Source organism: Equus caballus, chromosome 17 (assembly GCF_041296265.1).
Source record: "Equus caballus isolate H_3958 breed thoroughbred chromosome 17, TB-T2T, whole genome shotgun sequence".
NCBI lineage: Eukaryota > Metazoa > Chordata > Mammalia > Perissodactyla > Equidae > Equus > Equus caballus.
This window is the reverse complement of record NC_091700.1, coordinates 93,517,654-93,538,789: the sequence shown is the minus strand read 5'-3', so window position 1 is coordinate 93,538,789 and position 21,136 is coordinate 93,517,654. Positions and strand designations below refer to the sequence as shown.

The window sequence follows — 21,136 nt, the reverse complement described above, 5'->3', positions numbered from 1 at the left end:
CAAGTGATTGTAGGAAGCAAAGAGATTTCACCTAAAATCAAATGATTAGTGAAGACAATTGGATGTGTCTGATGTCTTTCATACCAGGACTTGTTGCTTTTTACTAAAATAGGGGAAAGTTATTTTAACTATGCAAATTAAGTGTCCTCAATTCTAATCAATTTGCAGTGTGACAGAATAATCTGTTGCATTGCCAATTCACCAAGGTGTTTCAGCCGTTTGGAGATTATGCAAATTATTTAACTTATGATCATTTAAAGTGGATTAGAAGGGATGTGATTAAATGGTTTAAAATACAAGAAAAAATACATACTGAAACAGTAAATTAAAGCAACAGGGAAGTTTTTTAAGTTGTTTTATTTTTTAATGAACTCAGTACCAATAACACTACATTTTAATATTTTTAAAAGATGCCTAATATCATCACTGTCTGATGTGCAACTTTCATGTGCCCGATTGTCATATTATCTATCATGACTATATGAACTATGTTTTGGCACTGCCTCACTCTTTGACATTGCCTTTTCCCTCACTTAAAGTACAGTCGAGTTGCTTAAGTACAGGGATCATTCTGAGAAATGTGTTATTAGGCTATTTCATCATTGTGTGAACATCATAAAGTGTACTTATACAAACCTGGATGGTATAGCCCACTACACACCTAGGCTATATGGTACTAATCTTATGGGACCACCATGGTATATGTGGTCCATTATTGACCAAAATGTCATTATGTGGCATATGACTGTATTGATATTATTAAATGTTTCTTGCTTGTGGGATCACAAGTATATATACTAATTGTTTTATGAGAATAAGTCAGAAATAAAGTCATGATTATAAACTTTTGATTTTTTTATTTGCTGTATATCTATCTCCTCATAAATATAGCATCTGAATGATGCAAGATTTAAGAGAAATCATCACATATCATCCAAATTAAAGAGGGTTTAATTTAGGATTAGATGTGACTATGGGTAACATAAAAATCAATACTGGTTCAAACAAGATAGAAGTTTACTTTTCCATTACATTATTCAAGTTCAGAGATAGCTGTGCAGAGGTGCTGAAGCACTGGACAGTGACAGTGATGGTGGCCTCTCCAACCTTGTTGCTCTGTTATGCATAATTTTCGTTCTTAACATCATCTTATGCTTGGGGATGGCAGATGGAGTTTGAGCCCTCTGACGCACACTGTAGCCAGCAGAAAGGTACAGAGAAATGAACCTTTCCACAGAAGCATAAAACAACAGCCAGACTAGTCCCACCACTCATAGCTAGAAGAGCATCTGGAAAATGTACCCAAATAAATGTTTGGGGATATATTTTTATACATAAAGGTGCCAAGAGATAATGAGTAGACTCTCTCCAATTCACCAAATTTCAGTTTTACTCAACATTTTGTATGTTGACTATTGGCGGGAATGCAAAATGCTGCAGCCACTATGGAAAATAGTATGGAAGTTCCTCAAAATATTAAAATTAGAACTACCGTATATTCTAGCAATCCCGCTTCTAGGTGTTTATCCAAAAACATTGAAGTCAATATCTTGAAGAGATAATAACACTCTCATGTTCGTTACAGCACTATACACAATAGCCAAGATGTAGAAACAACCTAGATGTCCATCAATGGATGGATGAATGGATAAAGAAAATGTGGCATAGAATACTACTTAGCCTTTAAAAAGAAGAAAATCCTGCAATATGGATTAACCTTGAAGACATTATGCTAAGTGAATTAAGCCAGTCACAGAAAAATAAAACAAATTTAAAATATAAAAATCAGTATGTGCAGAAAAAGGAATGAGAAGATGGAACATTGTACTTAGTATCTGTCAAGCCTAGTACATGGTTTCTATTTACTAAGGCTTGGATGGGAGAAACACTGCTGTGCTTTGAAGCATCAACTTCAAATTACTAAGGGAAGATTTTTGTCCCTTGATCCATGATGGAGCCATGAACAGAGGCTTAGCTGTCTTGAGAGGCACATTCAGCTGGCCTTTTTCTCTAGGGGGTTTTCCAAATGAAGACCTGAGGAAATGGAACCTAAGTGAAAGTTACTATCTTACAAGGCAAAGAGAGAGAAGTAGTTTAGGTTTGACAAAATGTCTTGAACTGAAGAGTAATAAACATACGAGACGCAGCCTAAAAGTCCGTATGTCAATTTTCCCCAAATTGTTGGTTCACCCCCAAACTGCAAATGTGCAAGCCAAGACTCCCGGAAACCCAGCAGAAAGCAATAGCGAGGAAGCTAAAGATCAGAAAGCAGTTTCAGTAGTTAGTCACTCTTGAAGTTCTCAGGTTTTCAGTTGAAGCCCCAGAGAATCAGTGCCTAGGCGGGAGGATTATACATAGGATAAACTATGCGCTAAGACTAAGAGCGTGGCCTAAATACATCAGTCCTAATAAATCCTAAAATCCCACACATAAAGTTTCAGTGAATGTAGGAACACTTGGAAGAAAAAGCATACTCGCCGTCATGAGAAGAATTTAAAAGATCAATTACAAATAATTGTAGAATCTGACTGAAAACATACGCAGGTTTTGGAATCATTAGATACAGAGCAAAGCATAAGCTCGTGTCACTCGAGATAGGCAGGATTAAGTTGTGGTAAAAGACAATCCTAAAACCAAACCCTGAGAGGATCTAGGTGACCCCCCAGTCTTCTAGCTTGCAGAAAGATATTTAACAAATAAAAGTGAAGGTACTTATTTAAATCTACATGTAGATTTTGTCACACTAAAGCCACTTTGTTTGTTTTATTCCAAGTGGAAAACATACCCGTTTGACTGCTCTTTGAACAGAGAAGTGGGGTGATACTATTGACTACTGACTCAACTGTTCCTTGAAGATTCAGGAAGCAACATCTGATGGACTTGAATGATAAGAGAACAGCTTAGTGTATCTGCAAGATATTTGAAAGGGCTTCTTACATGTGTTTCTTCAAAATAAAATAGCAGAAAGTTTACCATAAATGAAGGACTTTAATCAAATATAAAGATTCCATTTATATTAGGAGTAACTGAATGAAAAAAATGTGTAAAATTTGGACACATAGGATAAATTTAATTGTTTATTCTGATTGAGTAGTCAGACTTCCAGCCACATTATACTGTCACCCAGAAAACCACATTCCTGCTTTCAATGAGTATGTACCTAAATATTCTTCCAGTAAAATAGACGTGGTTCTTTAAGTAGGTTGCTTGTGAAGTCATCGCTCTGCTTCAAAACTCAATCTGAAGATGGCTGTGAGATCACCATGCATTGTTTCCCTGAAATATTTCAGGTGGAATTTCCTTTTATTTATGCACCTATTTTCTACAATTTTATCTTTCATGCTGATTGGAAAACACGACCAACTTTTTATGCAGCATAAAGCAGCACTTGGAAAATATCCAATTAGTTTGAAGAATGAAGACCCCAAACCGATTATTCAGATTATAAAATAAAAGTAGTCTTGAATTATAGATTTCACTAACTTCATTGTCTATTTAGGTAAAAAACTACCTTCTCCTTCATATGGTATGTTATCTTCTGACTTCAACTATATGAAAAGGGGAGCTGGCTATTTTGTGGCTACAACAGAATGAAACAAGGGAAAATTCTTTATAATACTCTGTCAATCTCTATATAAAATATCTTATAAAAGCAGATAGAAAGGAAATAGTGACAATATTTTATAAAATGTGTATTATGTGTCTCAAACAAAGATAGCTATTGGATATAGAAAAAGGAATAATGCATGCTTATAGGGTACTCCCAGGCTAATAAATTCAAGATGCTTTTAAATATAGTATGTATGGAAATAGCCTAAACTAACTGTTCAGAGATGAACGAATTAACTTGTAATATTAGGCCTTTATTTTCAATATCAAAAGAAGTTAGACAATCGTCCAAATAGATTAGGCTATGAACATACATCTTCATATGCTTTAGATGTTTAAAATTCTTTCAGTTTACTCTATGGGGATAAACAGCTTCAGAGACATATTAGAGCAAATCTTAAAGGAGGAGAACTAGGTGGGGGATCAGGTAAGAAAGACTTATGGGTGGAAGGAAAGGCAGGTGCAAAGGCCCTGAGGTGGGAGCCTTTCTGGCATTGTAGAAAGAATTGCAGAATCCGGTATAACTGGAGCAGGATAAATGAGCACTAAGGCAGTAGGAGACAAAGTCAGAGATGATGAGGAGTCAGAAGTAAGGCCTGTTGGGTCAGAATAAGGTCTTTGTTTTTTACTGGAGACAAGAAACCACAGGAGGATTTTATGCAGAGGATTGGGCCCTTAATGCTCTTAAGGAATCATACAGTGTTTCTGTTATCCTTCCTCCTCTGAATTTCACAGGTGAGCATTTCATTCTTTATTTTTGTTTGTTTTGGTGAGGAAGATTCGTCCTGAGCTAATATCTGTGCCAACCTTCCTCTACTTTGTATGTGGGACGACACCCCCACAGCATGGCTTGCAGAGCGGTTTGTAGAGCCACGCCCATGATCTGAAACAGGGAACATCGGGCCACCAAAGCAGAGCATGAGAACTTAACCACTACACCACTGGACTGGCCCCTCTTCATTTTGTTTTTTATCCATAAAACTTTCTCTCCTTTGCCATAATCCCCAATGCCCCACCTTCATTCTTAGCTGATGACTTATTTCATGGAAAAAGCCAGAAGATACTAGAAAAGATCTTAACGTAAGCTCCCATTACTGCCATGTCTGCCCATCTTCCGTCTCCCTTGTCACTGGGGAGGAAGTAGCCCTGTTCCTCTCCAAGGCCAGGCCCTCCACTTGTGTGTCAGGTTCCACCCCATTGTAAGGACAGAGCCACTGCGTAGCTGCCCTATCCTTTCTGGATCATCCATTTTTTCTTCTTTTCTGGCCTGTTCCTTCTAGCTGGTGGTAGGGAGAGGGTGTGCAAAGCCATAAGGCGATTTAAGTGAGGATGATGGGAACCATCTGAGAGCCTTGAGCTTCTTCTGGTGACTGACATAAATCAGGGTACAAGGCACAATGGGGCTCATCTGATTATTTATATATTATCTATAGTACCTATATTTGATTATTGTGGGTGCTAGTTGTGGGACAATGTGAGTGCTGAGGGCAGAAAGGGGACACTGGGGTTCTCTGCTTCACTCTTGTCAATGTAGATGCAAAGGCAAGCAGTTGGGAGACGACCTTATGGTCACAAAGACCGTAGGCTTCAGTAGTGATCACCATATGCTGAGCTGAACTTTCTTCTTCTGAGTAAATAATGCAGTGTCTTCAGCAGTGTTAACTGACACATAGCAAAAACCAAACAAAACAACTGCCCCTGGTCACAGCTTGGTCCAGGAATAAATGTAGCTGCATTTGGCCAAATAAAACACTGTGAACATCTCCACGGAGAAGATAGATAAAGGCAGAATTCTTCCAGGGGAAGCACAGCAGGGGCCTCTACAGCACTGTCTTTCCATTCTCACTCATAAGGAAATTCTGGAGGTGCCAGAGACTCTCAGGAATTGCATGGAAACCTCTTAAATAAATGAGTTGATGATAGGCAAACACACATATGTGAGTATGATAGGTGTGAATTGATGGAGACACACTTGTAAGATTTACACACCCATAGTACATAATACCGTTAATGTCTCTGCATATAATCTCGAGAGTGGAAGTGTTCCTGGTTTTCTCCTTCTAACCGGCGATTTGTGTATATAGCTGCTGGGACAAATAGAGCGATGGAGACACACTGAAAAGTGAGGCTGATATTTTTTGCAAAAGTGAGGACTCCAGGGTTAAATACTCAAATACAGAGAGGATGTAAAGCTCAAAAACTGGAGTATCCTGTCCATTGCTGCCCAAAGGCACAGATGCTATGAACCCTGATATAGGGAACAAATAAACGTTATAAGACAGAGAATGCCTACTCCTGGGATTCAGTATTCTTCAGACTACAATAACTGGACGCAACAAAAAATACCTTGCTCTCCCAATGGAGAGCAGAGAAAAAAAATACCCTTGTCTCTGATACAATGGGAATCATGCCTCCCACTTATGATCAGAGCAAACAGTAGGTCCCAGGCATCACTACCCAAAAAGAGACAAAATGAAAAATAATCAAATCAACTGTGTAAACACAGCACAATATAATAGTAAAAATGACAATATAAGTTAACAACTTAGAATTACCTGAGAACATGAATTCAATGAGGCAAGAAAGCATATAGAAGGAGATATTAGGGGATGCTGCAGAATAAGGTAATAAATTGGAGATTGAAATACTAGAAAACAACTATACTATAGATTTACTTAACTACTGAATCAAGGGCAGAGAGCAGTGGTTCTTACGTTTGAAGATTCTTCAGAATCACTTGGAGGTTTTGTTAAAACACAGAATGCTGGGTCTCACTTCCAGTGTATCTGATTCAGTAGGTCTCAGGCAGGCTGAGAATTTATTTGCATTTTAAACAAGTTCCCAGGTGATGCTCATGCTAGTGGTGTGAGGACCATATTTGGAAGACTATTTATATAAGGGCCAGAGAAAATAACAGGAAATGCTGTTGAAAAGAAAAACAAAATGTAAACACTTAGCAACAAATATATGAATAGGCAAAGTTTAAACAACACAAGTAAAATTAGTAGTACATTGAAAGGAATAAAAAATAGAGTTGGAGAGTTAAAGATATCTTACAAGTGAAGAAAATTTCCTAATTAAAAAAAAGACGTAATCTGAATTCCTAAACATACAGCTTATAGATTTCTTTAAAATTGACTTTTGACCTGTTATCAGACAACAAAGCCAGTCCTGATGAGCTATTGGTTAAGATTTGGCACTCTCACGTCCTAGGCATGGGTTCATTTCCTAGTCAGGGAACCACACCACCTGTTTGTCTGTGGGTTGTCATACTGTGGTAGCTGCCTGTTGCTGTGATGCTGAAAGCTATGTCTCCAGTATTTCAGACAACGTCATGGTCACCCATGGTGGACAGGTCTCAGTGGAGCTTCCCAACTAAGACAGACTAGGAATAAAGAGCTGGCCACCCACTTTCAAAAAAATTGGCCATGAAAACCCTATGAATAGCAGCTGAGCATTGTCTGATAGAGCGCCAAAGGGTTAAAAAATGGAGCAAAAAAGGCCATGCAGTGTTCCACTCTGCTGGACACAGGGTCGCTAAGAATGGAATCAGTTGGACCGCACTAACAACAACAAAAATCAGAATGTAGATGAAAAGTACACCAGGAATATAATTATTTAAGCCAGGTATACTGATATTAAAAACTAAAGTGTAAACATTTGCTTTTCATTTTCCATAATTCTTTAGGCATCTAGGCAGTATTGGTAAGCCATCAAAAGGCAGACAAAGTAAGCTGCTCTAGACAGAGTGGGACAACAATTGGGTGGTATTTCCCTCCCAGATCTGAGGGAAGCAATTGTAAAGCAAGAACCTTGTATTCCCCCAAGCTCATTATACACAGAGGCACAGCCTAACTTCCTCAAATATGAGCAAACTTAGCAATGAGAAAAAGGAATAGTTCTTGTCAGTGAAAGCCGGTCAAGAAAGAGTTCAATGAAAATGACTCAAGAACTGAGAAACCGTGCTGAAATGAGCTCTGTTCAGTAGGAAGCAACGTAAATATAAAAGTAGTGCTAAATAACTGTGGGAACTCTGGTTACAGAATTGAATAACAGTGTTCTGGACCTTGAGAATGTTACATCGGATATGATTGAGAGAATTGAAACGTGAGGAGGAAGTGACAATGTACTAATGCCCTTGTTTTCCATGGCACAGAGGCTAATATTGAGATATTATGATAAATAAAAACGCAATGATCCGAAATTTTTTTAATATGAGAAAATAATATGTCATGCGAGAAATCTTATTTTTTGTTCAGTAATTCCTTCCACCTTCTTTCAAAATGCAATTCTCTTTTTGACCAATGTTGACTAAACGTTGTTTTAAAATATATATAATATGATAACATTTAAAATACAATTTCAACTATCTTTTCGTCTACTATCTATCTTCATATTTTTTTGGTGGTGTATATTTATACAGACTTTTGGAATGAGGTTAACTAATGTCATCTCCATAATTCTGGTGGAGAGACTGGAGATGTTTGTTTTCTCCCTTTTCCTTCTAGTATATTTCACATTACTTAAATTCTTTATGTTGAGTATGTATCAGTTTTACACAAAAAGATTATTCTTCCTAAGAAATTTAAATAAAATTTTAACTAAAAATCCCTTGTGGGAAAAACCTAATTGAACTATTTTGATAAATGCGTGAAACGTATCTTTTTCTAAAAAGATTCCAATGTAAACAATTTAGTTACACAAAGCATTAGAAATTTGTATCTCCAGGGCCAGCCCAGTGGTGTAGTGGTTAAGTTTGCATGCTCTGCTTTGGCAGCCCGGGATTCGCGGGTTTGGATCCTGGGCATGGGTGGACCTACACACCACTTATCATGCCATGCTATTGTGGCATCCCACATACAAAATAGAGGAAGATTGGCACAGATGTTAGCTGAGACACAATCTTGCTCAAATAAAAAGAGGAAGATTGGCAACAGATATTAGCCCAGGGCCAGTCCTCCTCATTAAAAAAAAGGAGAAATATGTACCTCCAGAGCATGTCAAATCTGCAAATAAGTCCTGTAGAACTCACCAGTGTAATCATGCAAAGTTAAAAGCTTAAACGTGTGTGCCTGTGTTATGAATTCACATTGGCTATGGCAGTGAGGTTCTTACTTAACAGTGAGCTAAAAAAAGGAATTTGGGATATCTGAATGATATTGTTTGGAGACACCTTCTGAATTCTAGAGTTTTTAATAACATTTTTAAAATAAGGGGGAGATAGCACTGCCTACTTTAATCTTATGGAATACAAAAATATATATTAAAAATATGAAAATAGAGCTGCACTGTTCAGGACATAAAAATAAAGAACCTCATACCCTTAATTTATCTCCTGCCCCTGGGGTGGGCCCTGAGCTACTTCCGTGCCCCAGGAAGATCTGTGGAACACAGTTGGAACATCTCTCGGGCATGGAAAAATCAGTGAGCTAGAAGGAAGGAGAGCTTTCAGAAATAATCTCTGCTCTGTTTGCAAGCCATCAGTCTGGGTATCCTCACTTGCCTATCAAGGCTTAATTTATCTAATAAATTGTAACATAGAGAGTTCTGTATTACAAAAATTCTATTCCAGGACTAGTACTTCATAACTATATATGAGCAGCAAAACAACTGACATAGCAAAAAAAATAAAGCATATAGATATTGAATAATTTGAAATATTTCACCATAAATCATTACATATATGTGGGCATGTATATAGCTACACACATATACATTGCTTTTAATTAGTGGAGATTTCAACCAATAATTCTTTGTTGCACTTTTTCCAATAAATATTAAATTGATCAATTCTGTGATTTTAATTCATTTCAATAACTTTCTTATGTCATTTGGGAATGGGCATCATTCATAAAAATAAATTAACAGACGTATCATGGTTCTATGTTGACTAACTAGTTTTTTGAATACAGAAAAATTGTGTAACCTCACATTACAGAATACTTTTCAAATTGGATAAGGTTACCAGCCAGAAAAAAATGCTGGGCGATTTAAGGAGTACACGTATTATTAGAATTAACCTAAATTTTATATTTTTTCCCCATAAAGAAATTTATGTGATGTCAAGAAAATAAAAACGTAAATCCATTATGGATAAAAGGCATGGAAAATTCTAATTGTTAAACTTGTTAGTATTTTCTATTTCTTCAACAATGAACAAAATTGTGTATGTTTTCATAAATCTTCTGCAAGAAGATTTAATATCTATGCTATTATTGTTTTTTATAAAATTAGGTAAACATTTATCAGTGAAACCCACATATTGCCCCTTCAATTTTACTGTGAAACATGCATTTTTCTACCTTAGGCAAATATTAAGGAACAGTAGTAGGTCATTCAAGGATAAGTTTCTTGGAGCATACAATAACTTAATAAAAGCAGGAATATAAATAATATGAATTAGAATTAGATTCAGACTTTTGCATCTCTTTATGAGAGTGTGGTAGGTCATAGACAAGTGTGCTGTTTGGAAATCACGTGGCTAAGATTACACGATGTGGAGTCTATATTAGGTTGCTGGAGCTGCCGTAGGAAGGTACCTCAAACTGAGTACGTTAAATAACAAAAATTTATTGCCTCACAATTCTGGAGGCTGGAAGTCCAAGATCAAGGTGTTGGAAAGGTTGGTTTCTTCTGAGGGCTGCGAGGAAGAATTTGTTCTATGCTTCTCACTCAGCTTCTGTTGGTTTGCTGGCAATCTTTGGTGTTTCTTGGCTTGTAGATGCATCACCCTCATCTCTGCCTTTGTCTTCATCTGGCATTCTTCCCATGTGCATGTCTGTCCAAATTTGCTTTTTTATAATGACAACAGTCATATTGGAGTAGGGGCTCACTCTACTTCAGTATGACCTCATCTTAACTAATTACATTTGCAATAACTCTATTTCCAAATAAGGTCACATTCTGAGGTGCTGGAGGTTAGGATGTCAACATATGAATTTCAGGGTTATACAATCAACCCATAACAGAAATCCTCTGTGTTAAGTTGAAAAGCTCTAGACTCTGACGCACAAATAGAAATGTGATTCCTGGAATCCAACCAGTAATCCCGGTCCATTTGTCAATCACAGGATAGATAAACTTATTGTTAAGGTAGAGATTGAGGCAACAATGCCAATGACACAAAGGTAGGGCATTAGTAGGAGACAAAAGCCTGAAGGCAAGGTGACTAAGATTCCTTTGACCTGATATGGTACAATCCCCATCTTGGTTGTATAAGCCCAATGACCCTGGGCCCAAATTTTGGAAACATATGGAAGATGCCAGGGACCCAGGATTTCTTATGAAGTGATCTAGCAGCTAGGACAATATCAGTGGGAGGCAGATGACTCTGACACAGAGGAGATTAAAGGGGCATTTCAATAGAGCTTATCTTTGGGGACTTCAACTCCAGATTCCAATAATTTAAGCAGTTTGGATTGCTGAGACTTGGCCACATAGAGTCTGTGGTAGTCCTCATGGGAGACTTAATGACTCACTGGTGGTACTTGGCTTTTGGAGCAGTGGTCTATTCGAAAACCAGCTGGCATTTTCAGCTATTTCCAATCAAGCTGTGCTTGGAGTAGCATGAGCTAAACTTAAAATAAAATTAGATGAGCTCAGAATTAAGTCATTAGTGGTCAATGATACAACCAGAATAGGTCCAATCCTAACTCACCCAGGTTAAGAAACTGGAAATGAATAAACATTTAATTAGCTGGCATGTGGGGACCATTTTATCCACCTGAGCTCCACTTGAGTTCCTGGATTAAGAATAAAAATAGAAATTCTAGTTCACCAATAGAGCATCCTTCTACTTCCATGGGTAGTGTCACTGACAGGCAGTAACCACATTCTTGTGGCAGGTGGGATATTAGCAGAGACCCCAGGGAATCAGTGCAACGTGTACAATTCAAGCAGTCTTGCTATTAGGTGAGATATCCCAAGATGGGACAAACTGATCTTTATTTATACTGCTCCTTGGAAATAGAGATGGCACTTGCAGACTTGCCTGACCTTGGAAGACATGAATTAGGGTATTAAGGAATATGTCTTAGCATATCTGATAAAATCTAATACACTAAATGCAATCTTCTTGGTACTTTAAAGATACAGAAAGGCTACCTGAGCATTCATAAGAATAGCTGCCTTTGGTCCACAATGTAATTTGCAAGTTGACGCCTTGACATACACCACAGAGGTAACAAAGTGTGTCCATAAATAACCATGCCACAATGGCTGTGCTTGTAAACACGAAATATAATGATTGTCTTAAAAGGGATAAGGCAAGGAGAGCAAGAGAGAAGCTCTCATTAGAAAATACCATTCTTTGATAGCAATGTGAACAGATTCACTAACAAATCTGAATAAGCTTGTTATTTATTCTTAATCAGGACCAAAAGTGACAATCACTGTCTGTTGGATCTTGGCAGTGAGGATTAAGTAGTTTATAAGTTAATAAAACTTACAGAACTCTTGCTGTTATTACTTCTAACCAGAAACCATACTTCTCTGATGGTGATAAGATTTGGGCAAAATTTAGTCTTAAAGAGTGGCATTTCCAGCTGCCTTATTATCCTGGAGCAGAAGCAAGGATATAGAAATTGCATGGCTTTTTAAGGACTAGACCTACTAGAGCTAATGAAAAGGCAACTGGAATTTAAAATCAAGGTCAGTCTTCAAAAAGTGGAGTCAAAAGTTAGAGTAGTAGGAGAGTGGGGTTACCTCTTTAAATGTTCATTTTTTTAACAGCTTTATTGAGGTATAATTGCTATACAATAAAAACTGCACGTGTTAAATGTATACAATTTGGTGATTTTGAACTTATGTATCACCAGTGTATATATATGTCTAATTGTTCTTAAACAGGAGCTACTGGAATGAAGGGTTTGGAGGAACTCTATGTTGTATTTTTTTTAATATATTATGAAACTTCTTTTCTATCCCAGCAGTAACTACTATGTTACTAATTTTCTCCCAGAGACATCTGCCTGAAGTAATGTATAGTTTTCCCCAAGGAGGTTGGAACATCTCCATTTGAGCTCCAGATTATTGAAACAAAGGGCAAGGATGGTGGTGACAGCAGATTCAGAATACGAGGCAATAATGGATCATGGTGACTACACAGCATAACTAGGGCAATGAGATTTTGTGTGGAAGTCCAGAAATTATTCACCAAAACTCCATTTGCCACTAAGCCCATGGATAAAAATAGTCTACCTGCACTCCGCTGTGGTAGGAAGAATGAAAAGAGGTCAAATCCTCCAAGAAAGGAGAGATTATAGGAGGCAGCCCTGGGGACACTGAATGGGTGTGGGAAAGTACAAGTTTATCTTTGTACATTGAGAGAAATTCACCTCAAGACATATGTAAGTCTCTCTGATCATGTATTTCCCAGAATTACCCAAATGCTGATGGAAACAGAAGAGATCAGGCTGGCTCAAGGAAGCTTCCTTCTTTTCCTGACCTCACTCTCTGAATATTTTAACTCCTTTTGCCAACTAAGAGCAATGACGCAGGCGGTGTTTTATCCCACCTCTCCAGAGCCAAGCCTTGAAAAAAGACTAGGGAGACTAGAACAACAGCATACTCTAACTGGAGAACACTGGTAGTATTGACCAGGGAACTTGACTGACTCATTGAAGGAATGACATTGGTGTACTTTACTCTTAGGTGTGTTCACTGTCCAGGCAGAAAGAGTGGTCAGAATCATGTCTCCTGGGACTCTAAATGTTATGAGTCCTGACTAGCTATACATTTCAAGAATATACACAAGGACAGTAGATATCTGGAGCTAACCTTACCTGGTAACCTGGAGATAGAAACTTAGGGAAGATTTCACCTGTTCTCTCTCTTCACAAAACTATGGCTTCAGTACTACAATTTTAGCAGTAGAGGACAGGAGAATCTAGCAGCTCATGTGGTGACCAAAAGGATATACTATTTGGCTGTAATAAAATTTGACAAAAATATTTTAGCTAATCAGTTTGCATCCTAGAATAGGCGCATTGGTGATATGGGAAGCCAGTACTACTTTGGAGTGATAATTGTAACCAAAGCTCTAGTGACTAGGGAGTGGAACTCTCAGGCAATTTGATGTGCCAATAACGAGAGTTCATTTACACCAACAAAAATATTGACATTGCTTATAGGCCACTGTGATTAACCAGCACTGATGTTGTTTATATGAAATAACACTGTTACCCAGTATTAAGGTGTACTTCTCATTCCAGAGCCCTGGTCTAAACTGCAGAAGAGAAACACCACACCCTGGATGAACAGGAAGGGGAGTAACACCTAAGTGTCAGAGGCAAGGCATTCATAAGTGGAATGTTTTTCGCTAAAGGAGACAGCTCATGTGATGGGAAGACTGTATAAGGAAAACAAATATACTGTGGGAGTCTCAATAGTTTACCAATTTGCCAGGAATTGTCAGAAAGTATATGATATATTCCCAAGCTCATAGACCCTTCATTGGCTCCTGTTCCTTTAAGAGAGCTCCTCCATCTCACTTATATATGCTTCCATAAGTCTGGACTCAAATGGATGGGTACCAGTACTTTGAACAACTAGTTCATACTTAATAGACTGAAAGTATTTGCCTCCCCTGGCAGGTACCACAAATTGGGTTCTAGGTATGGATCAGAAATTGAAATGCATTCTCATCTACAACTACTGGTTATGGGAATCATCTTCATATACTTGAGGGGTGGGTTGGGAGCTATTTCTAGAAATAATCTAACAAGATGATACAGGCCCTGATAACAGTTCCCTACATTAAACCCAGCGTATGTGGGGTTAAAACCAAAAGCACTCATCCCTTTTCTCTGCTTACTCCTTTTCTTCCTGGCACCAGAATCCACTATCCACCACAGAGGCAGACAACCAAGGATATATACCTGTGGATTCCTTTATCTCACCATCCTCCTCTCTGAAAGCATCCTCACAAGGCCAAACAGAGGCTGGTGGGAAAGCGCCAACGAGCAAGGCCACAAGCTCCTCCTCCCTACAAGAAGTCACATTCCTTGCAAACTTTAAAACCCCTTGCCTCCCATCTTTTGAGGAGACAAGACGAATTTGAGGGCTCACTCTTGCCTCCCAGCTGATGTCGCCTGAAATAGAAATATTTCCTTGCTATAAGGCTGGCATTCCAGTTTTTCTTTGGCCCCTTTTGTGTGGTGGGTAAAGAACCTGTGTTTGTGGCTGGTAACAAAGAGGCTATCTAAAATCTATTCGAGGATAAAGGAAGAAATTACTAAGAAATAAGAATATTTTAATACACAATTTCCATTTAAGTGTTGATGAGAATCATTCAATACAGTTGCCATATCAGCAAATTTGGGCCAAACACATTGGCATCGTGCTATTAGTTTAAAACTAGGTGTTATAAGAAATAACATTGTAAAACTCATATTTTTTATTGTGGAAAAATATACATCAGATAAAATTTACCGTTTTAATCATTTTTAAGTGTATAGTTCGGTGGCATTAAGTATATTCATATTGTTGTGCAAGCATTACTACCATCCATCTCCAGAAGTTTTTCATCTTCTTCAACTGAAACTTTGTAACTCATTAAACACTAACTCCAAATTCTCTGCTGCCCCTAGTCTCTGACAACCATCTTTCTACTTTCTGTCTCTGTGAAGACAGACTCTTTTAGGTATTTCATATAAGTGCAATCATATAGTATTTGTCATTTTGTGTCTGACATTTCACTTCGCATAGTGTCTTCAAGGTTCATCTGCGTTATAGTGTGTCGTAATTTCCGTCTTTTCTTAAGCTGAATAATATTCCATTATATTTGCGTAACACATTTTGTTTATTCATTCACCTATTGATGAATACTTGGATTCCTTATTACTTTTGGCTACTGTGAATAATGCTGCTATGAACATGAGTGTACAAATGTCTATTCGAGCTCCTGCTTAAAATTCTTTTGGGTATATATCCAGAAGTGAAATACTGACTTATATGGTAATTTTATGTTTAGCTTTTTCAGGAATTCATATCATTTTTCACATCTGCTGTACCATTTTACATTCTCACTTGTATTGTTTTTATGACAAATATTTTTGTGGACATTTGCAACATTGTATGTATGCGCATAACCACATCTTCACTTGTATCCATATCTATATTTTCTTTTTATGAAGAAAGACCGTGGGGAAAATGACTTCCATTAAAAAAAATTATAAGCAATAGCTTTTCTTCTCCAGGGCAACCTGTTTGTTTTCTCCCAATTGGACCCTATGAATCATGTATTTATGTGTTTCTTTGGCTTTGATCTAAAGGAAGCAAAGAGCCAAGATTTCAGCCCACACCTAGCAAGCCCACACCAGGCACTTTATGTCTAATTTTCCCCTGGCTTCAATTTACTTTCATAATTTCATTTTTTCTTGCTTGAATTTGCTCAATATCCTTTTAATCATGAATCACATGAATTTGTGTAAGCTGTGGGGAAAATGCAGTCTACAAGCAAAAAAACACAATATTTAAGTTGCTTCATATTTAATTTCTATTCACTTGGAATATTTTGGAGTTTGAAAAAAATAATATCTGCATCTTGCCTTTTTCCAAGTAGAGTTATAATTGTAATGGTGATGGAATTTGTTTGAAATAATTATGCTCATTTACTTTGCTGAAGAGCAATTTACAAAAGGTTGAAACTGTTGGAAAAATTCAAAGAGAGAAAAAATAGAAGATCAACGTTTTCCCTCTCTCCCTGTAGCTAAGGTGGGTATGTATATATTCTTTTAATTCTACATTGTTAAATTATTTTCATGGATAAAAAGAGAATTGTGTTTCTTTGTCAGTGCGTAAGCTTCATATTTTATGTTTTCAATGAAACTTATATGAACGGGCAAGGGAAAAAAGTGTTTAAAGGTGTTTCATTTTTTCAAGTGCTAAATTAATCTTTTTGGGGTGGATTTCTGTAAATATTTTCAGGAAGCCTTCTCTTGGGAGCACCTGGGGGCTGTTGAATGTAATTATAGTTGAGCTTCAGCTAAGCTCGATGTGTGTTCTTGTGTGTACATGTCTTCCTCTTCCTCCTGAGTAAAGACAACGTGTGACCTCAATTCATATAAGATTCTTGAAGGAGCTATGGTGATCTCTATAGGTTTTTATGAGCTCATGGATTTCGGGCTCAGTAGGGCACGGATAAGGAATTCATGATGTTGATTACTGCAGAGCACACAGCAGTTTTGAATTGTTCTCCTCACCCAAATTATATTACTATGACCTTTGCATATCTTTGTGGAAATCAGATCATATTGCATTTAAAGGTACAAGCTCTAACTTCTTTTGTGTGTGATTTTTGATTAAGCAAACACTGTAAGAAATTTAATTTTGAACATTAAGAAAAATGATACATATATATGCACTATAAATGAGCTATGTTAATTTATAATAAATTAAGACATAGAGGTTTATTATCCTGACTGTTTATTACATGTTTATATTTATATCTATGGATATATCTATAGATATTAAATACATAAAATATGGAGAACACTCTTCTAGTGGTTTTTGGCCTGGGTTAGGTTACCAATCACTTGGCAAAGTCTGAGGTATCAAGGAATGCGTAGAACCACAGTACAAGCCTTAAATCGATGTGTGATGCAAACCCGCTCCTTGAGTTGCCTAGTCAGTTGGGCATATCAGCCCTGAGGTTTCCATTAGAGATAGCACCTACCAATCGCCCCATCAGTGTAGGGAGTTGGAAAACCACTGTCTGGAGGCAGAGATATGTCAGGAGCCAGGATAGTATCCAAAGGTGCCAGAAGATGTGGGGATTGAATTTGATTTTTAAATAATAGAGAATCAGGTGCAACTGAGGAAAAAGATTCACCACATGAAGTACAAATGTAGTACTATTTTACCCACTGATTAATTTCTCAAGCTGTTCATGATTTTCTGAGCAGGAGGTCCCTGTCTATATCTTAACAAAAAATTTACCCAACCAGCCTAGAGACTCATGAGATGAACTCTGTCTAAAAAAAAGTTCAGTCCAGGTATGAGAGGGAACAGAAAGGGCTAAACAGTTAGTATGAACCATTGATTCAGCATTTGCCACAAGGGGCCTCTGGAAAACACTACCTCCACAGATCCTGTGAGGGCTGAGGCCAGTACTAACTTGTTGGCTCCCATCCAAACAATGGCTCTATATTGGTAATTAGAGATTGAGGCATTCTTAATCATATCTGTAGCCCTATTTCCCACACCCTGCTATTGAGCTAGAATAGCTGAGCCAGGAGGCCAAAAAGCCTCAGCCAACGTCTTGTTCCTTCAGCATCAAAACTGAAGACTGAGGCCTCAGTCATATCTTCCCCCAAATCATTTCCCTGGATTTATGTAGATATCATGGGTAGATGGAGGTAAAGTTTTTTTTAAAGATTGGCACCTGAGCCAACAACTGTTGCCAATCTTCTTTTTTTTTTTTTCTGCTTTTATCTACCCAACCCCTCCCTATACACAGTTGTATATCTTAGTTGCAGGTCCTTCCAGTTGTGGGATGTGGGACACCGCCTCAACATGGCCTGACGAGCGGTGCCATATCCACATCCAGGATCCGAACCCTGGCCCGCTGCAGCGGAGCACGTGAACTTAACACTCGGCCACAGAGCTGGCCCCCGGTGGAGGTAAAATTTTATGAGCACTCCACATAGAATAAAATTACCTCTTCAGTCATTAATTCCACATTCTTTCTTTTTTCTATAAAAGCCTACAAAAGAGGGAAACAATTTGGTGAATTGTCAAGTGAACACCTGTGTTACCATTTTCCAGGTCAAGAAACAGAATGTTGTGCACACCTTAGAATCCCCAAACCTACGCCTTTCCAAGTCGCCACACCCTCCAGGTCCCTGGAAGTAATCACTGGCCTGCCCTTGATGGTACTCCCGTCTTTGCTTGTCTTTTTGATTTTACCATTGAAGTATACATCGCCAAGAACTACAGCCTTTTCTCTCATTTTTAGTGCCCCAGTGCATGGTTGTTTATCCTAGTTGTAAGTCCCTCTAGTTCCTCTATGTGAGCTGCCGCCACAGCATGGCCACTGACAGATGGACAGTGTGATTTGGCGACCTGGAAGTGAACCTGGGCTGCCAAAGTGGTCAGAGCACCCAACTTTAACCTCTGCACCATCAGCACTGGCTCCAGTCGTCTCTTTGGCACTTTATATAAATGAAATAATATAGTATAACATAATGCAGTATCTATTCTTTTATTAAACTAATTTTGTTCAGCAATACGTTTGTGAGGTTGATTTATGTTTTTATTTGTGGCTGTAGTTAGCATACAGCCTTCCATGCACAGTTCCCTATTTTATGACTGCACCAGTGTTTAATTATCCATTCTACTTTGCTAGATTTTGCATTACCCTAATTTATTTTTTGCTACTTCAAATATTGTTTCTTTTGTGTGTAAGTTTTAGTCATATCTGCATGCATTTCTATTTAGGTATACATTAGAAGTACAATTATTAGACCATAGGATAAGCTTATTTTCAGCTTAGGAGCCAATGTCAAGCAGTATTCTAAAATGATTACACCAACTGCAGTTCTTGCAGCAGTGTATGAGAAGGAGAATTCCAGTTTCACTACATTCTCACCAAATGTTGTCAGACTTTATATGATTTTACACCCTCTAATACGTGTCTAGCTGCATTTCATTGGGGTTTTAATTTGAATTTCCCTAATGGCTATTGTGGTTGAACACCTTTTTGTATTCGTATTGACCAGCTGGATTTTATCTTTTGTAAAATGCCTGTTAAAATTGCTTGTCTAATATTTTGTTGGCTTGTCTGTTTTCTTATTGCTATTTAGGTGTTCTTTTTATATTCTGGATATGAGCTGCGTGCCAGTTTTATGTTCTGAAAGATCTTCTTTCACTCGGTAACTTGAATTTTAATCTTTCTAATGGTGTCTTTCAATAAACAAAAGTTCTTAATTGTAAAGTAGTGAAGTTTGTCTATCATTTCCTTTAAGAATATGCTTTGTTTTTCTCTCCTGTTTAACAAATCTCATTTGCCCTGACATCAGGAATATATTGTCCCATTTTTAGAACTACATACGCTAGACTAGATTTTTAATGTGGTATAAGGAAATTCACTTTCTTTTTATTTTGTTTTTTCATCAAGGTAACCAAATCTTCCTTAGCACCATATGTTGGAAAGTTTGTTCTTTCATCTCACTTCTTTGTTGTATATATTTGTCATAAATCAATATGCAAGGCTATATCAGGATCTTTGTAATACCACACTCTCTTAATTATCATGGTATTATAAACACCTTCATATTAACTAAAAATAGTTTTTCCACTTTAACGTTCTTTAAGATTTTCTTGTGTACTGCTCATCTTTTTAAGTCCATATGTATTTTAGAAGTAGCTTGTCGTGGCTCATCAAACTATCACTTGAGATTTTGTTTAATTTATATAACATATTAGGCAGAATTGATGTCTTTACAAAATCATCTTGCTTCCATGAACATGGCATATTCTTTCACTTACTTAGGTTTTCAGTAATTGCTGTCAATAATGATTAATATTACACAATTTCCTTTAGGTATATTCCTAGCCATTTATATTTTTGTTGATAGTATAGATAGTATCTCTTAAACATTTTGCACTTTCTAACTCTTAGTCTTGCCATAAATGCAAATGTGTTTCAGATTTTAACCGTTTCTAATAACCTTGCTAAAATCAGATTAATCTAACAATTCTCTGTAGTTGCTTTTGGAGGTTTTAGGTGCAAAATTATATCATCCATGAAAAATTATAGTCTTATTACTTCTTTTTCAATCTCTGTACTTTCTTTTACTTGCCTTACTGCACTGACCAGAACAAAATTGATATCATTGTTATAATATCTACTTGTCATGTCAATTACCTCAAAGGGAACACATTCAACATTTCATTATTATGTTTGCATTATTGTTTTATGAGACTAGGAAGCTATAATTTTTCCCCAGTTTGTAATATTCCGTCGTTATATATAATCAAATTTTCACTTCTTTCTCGTGTATTAAGATGGCTATATGACATTTCTCCTTTACTTTATAAGGAGAAAAATTCAGCTGATAGAATTTTTGAAAGTTTAACTTCCCCTAAACAGTCAGAAAAAAAATACCTTACCATTATTTATTATTCAAGTTACACATTTCTAGAAATAGTTGATATTTTCTCTTCATGTTTTTTGATTGTATTAATGCATGAGTTTGATCTTTAGTTTTCTTTAAACTTGATGTTCTTATTAAGTTTTGGAATAATAGTTATTCTGACATTTTTAAAAATTAGAATTGATTCCTTGCTTTTTGTTTTCTGAGGGAAATTGGATACTTTGTTATTTCCTCCTTACATTTTCAGTCTGGTTTGTCAGTGAAACTATCTGGATATGAGAAAGTTAATATTAATTACAGTTTCATTTCCTTAAATAATTGCATGACTACTTATATTTTATGTTTCCCACGTATTTGAGTCTTGTGAGTTATATATTTATTTGAAAAATATATATCAGTTAATCTAACTTAATTTTTTTTGCCATGAAGTT

General features: G+C 37.0%; 1 long non-coding RNA gene across 2 annotated transcripts in view; it reads left to right on the top strand.

Moving 5' to 3' along the window:
- The window catches only part of LOC138918476 (uncharacterized), a 28,596-nt gene extending 9,050 nt beyond the window's left edge, over window positions 1-19,546 (top strand). The window contains exons 1-3 of one of the 2 annotated variants that reach the window (XR_011427889.1): window positions 15,941-16,323; window positions 18,081-18,230; window positions 18,376-19,543. This is a non-coding gene — a long non-coding RNA (uncharacterized lncRNA). Of the gene's footprint in view, window positions 1-15,940; window positions 16,324-18,080; window positions 18,231-18,375 lie in introns of those variants that run through there. The other variant, XR_011427888.1, reaches the window with a different exon arrangement.
- Window positions 19,547-21,136: the final 1,590 nt, after the last annotated feature.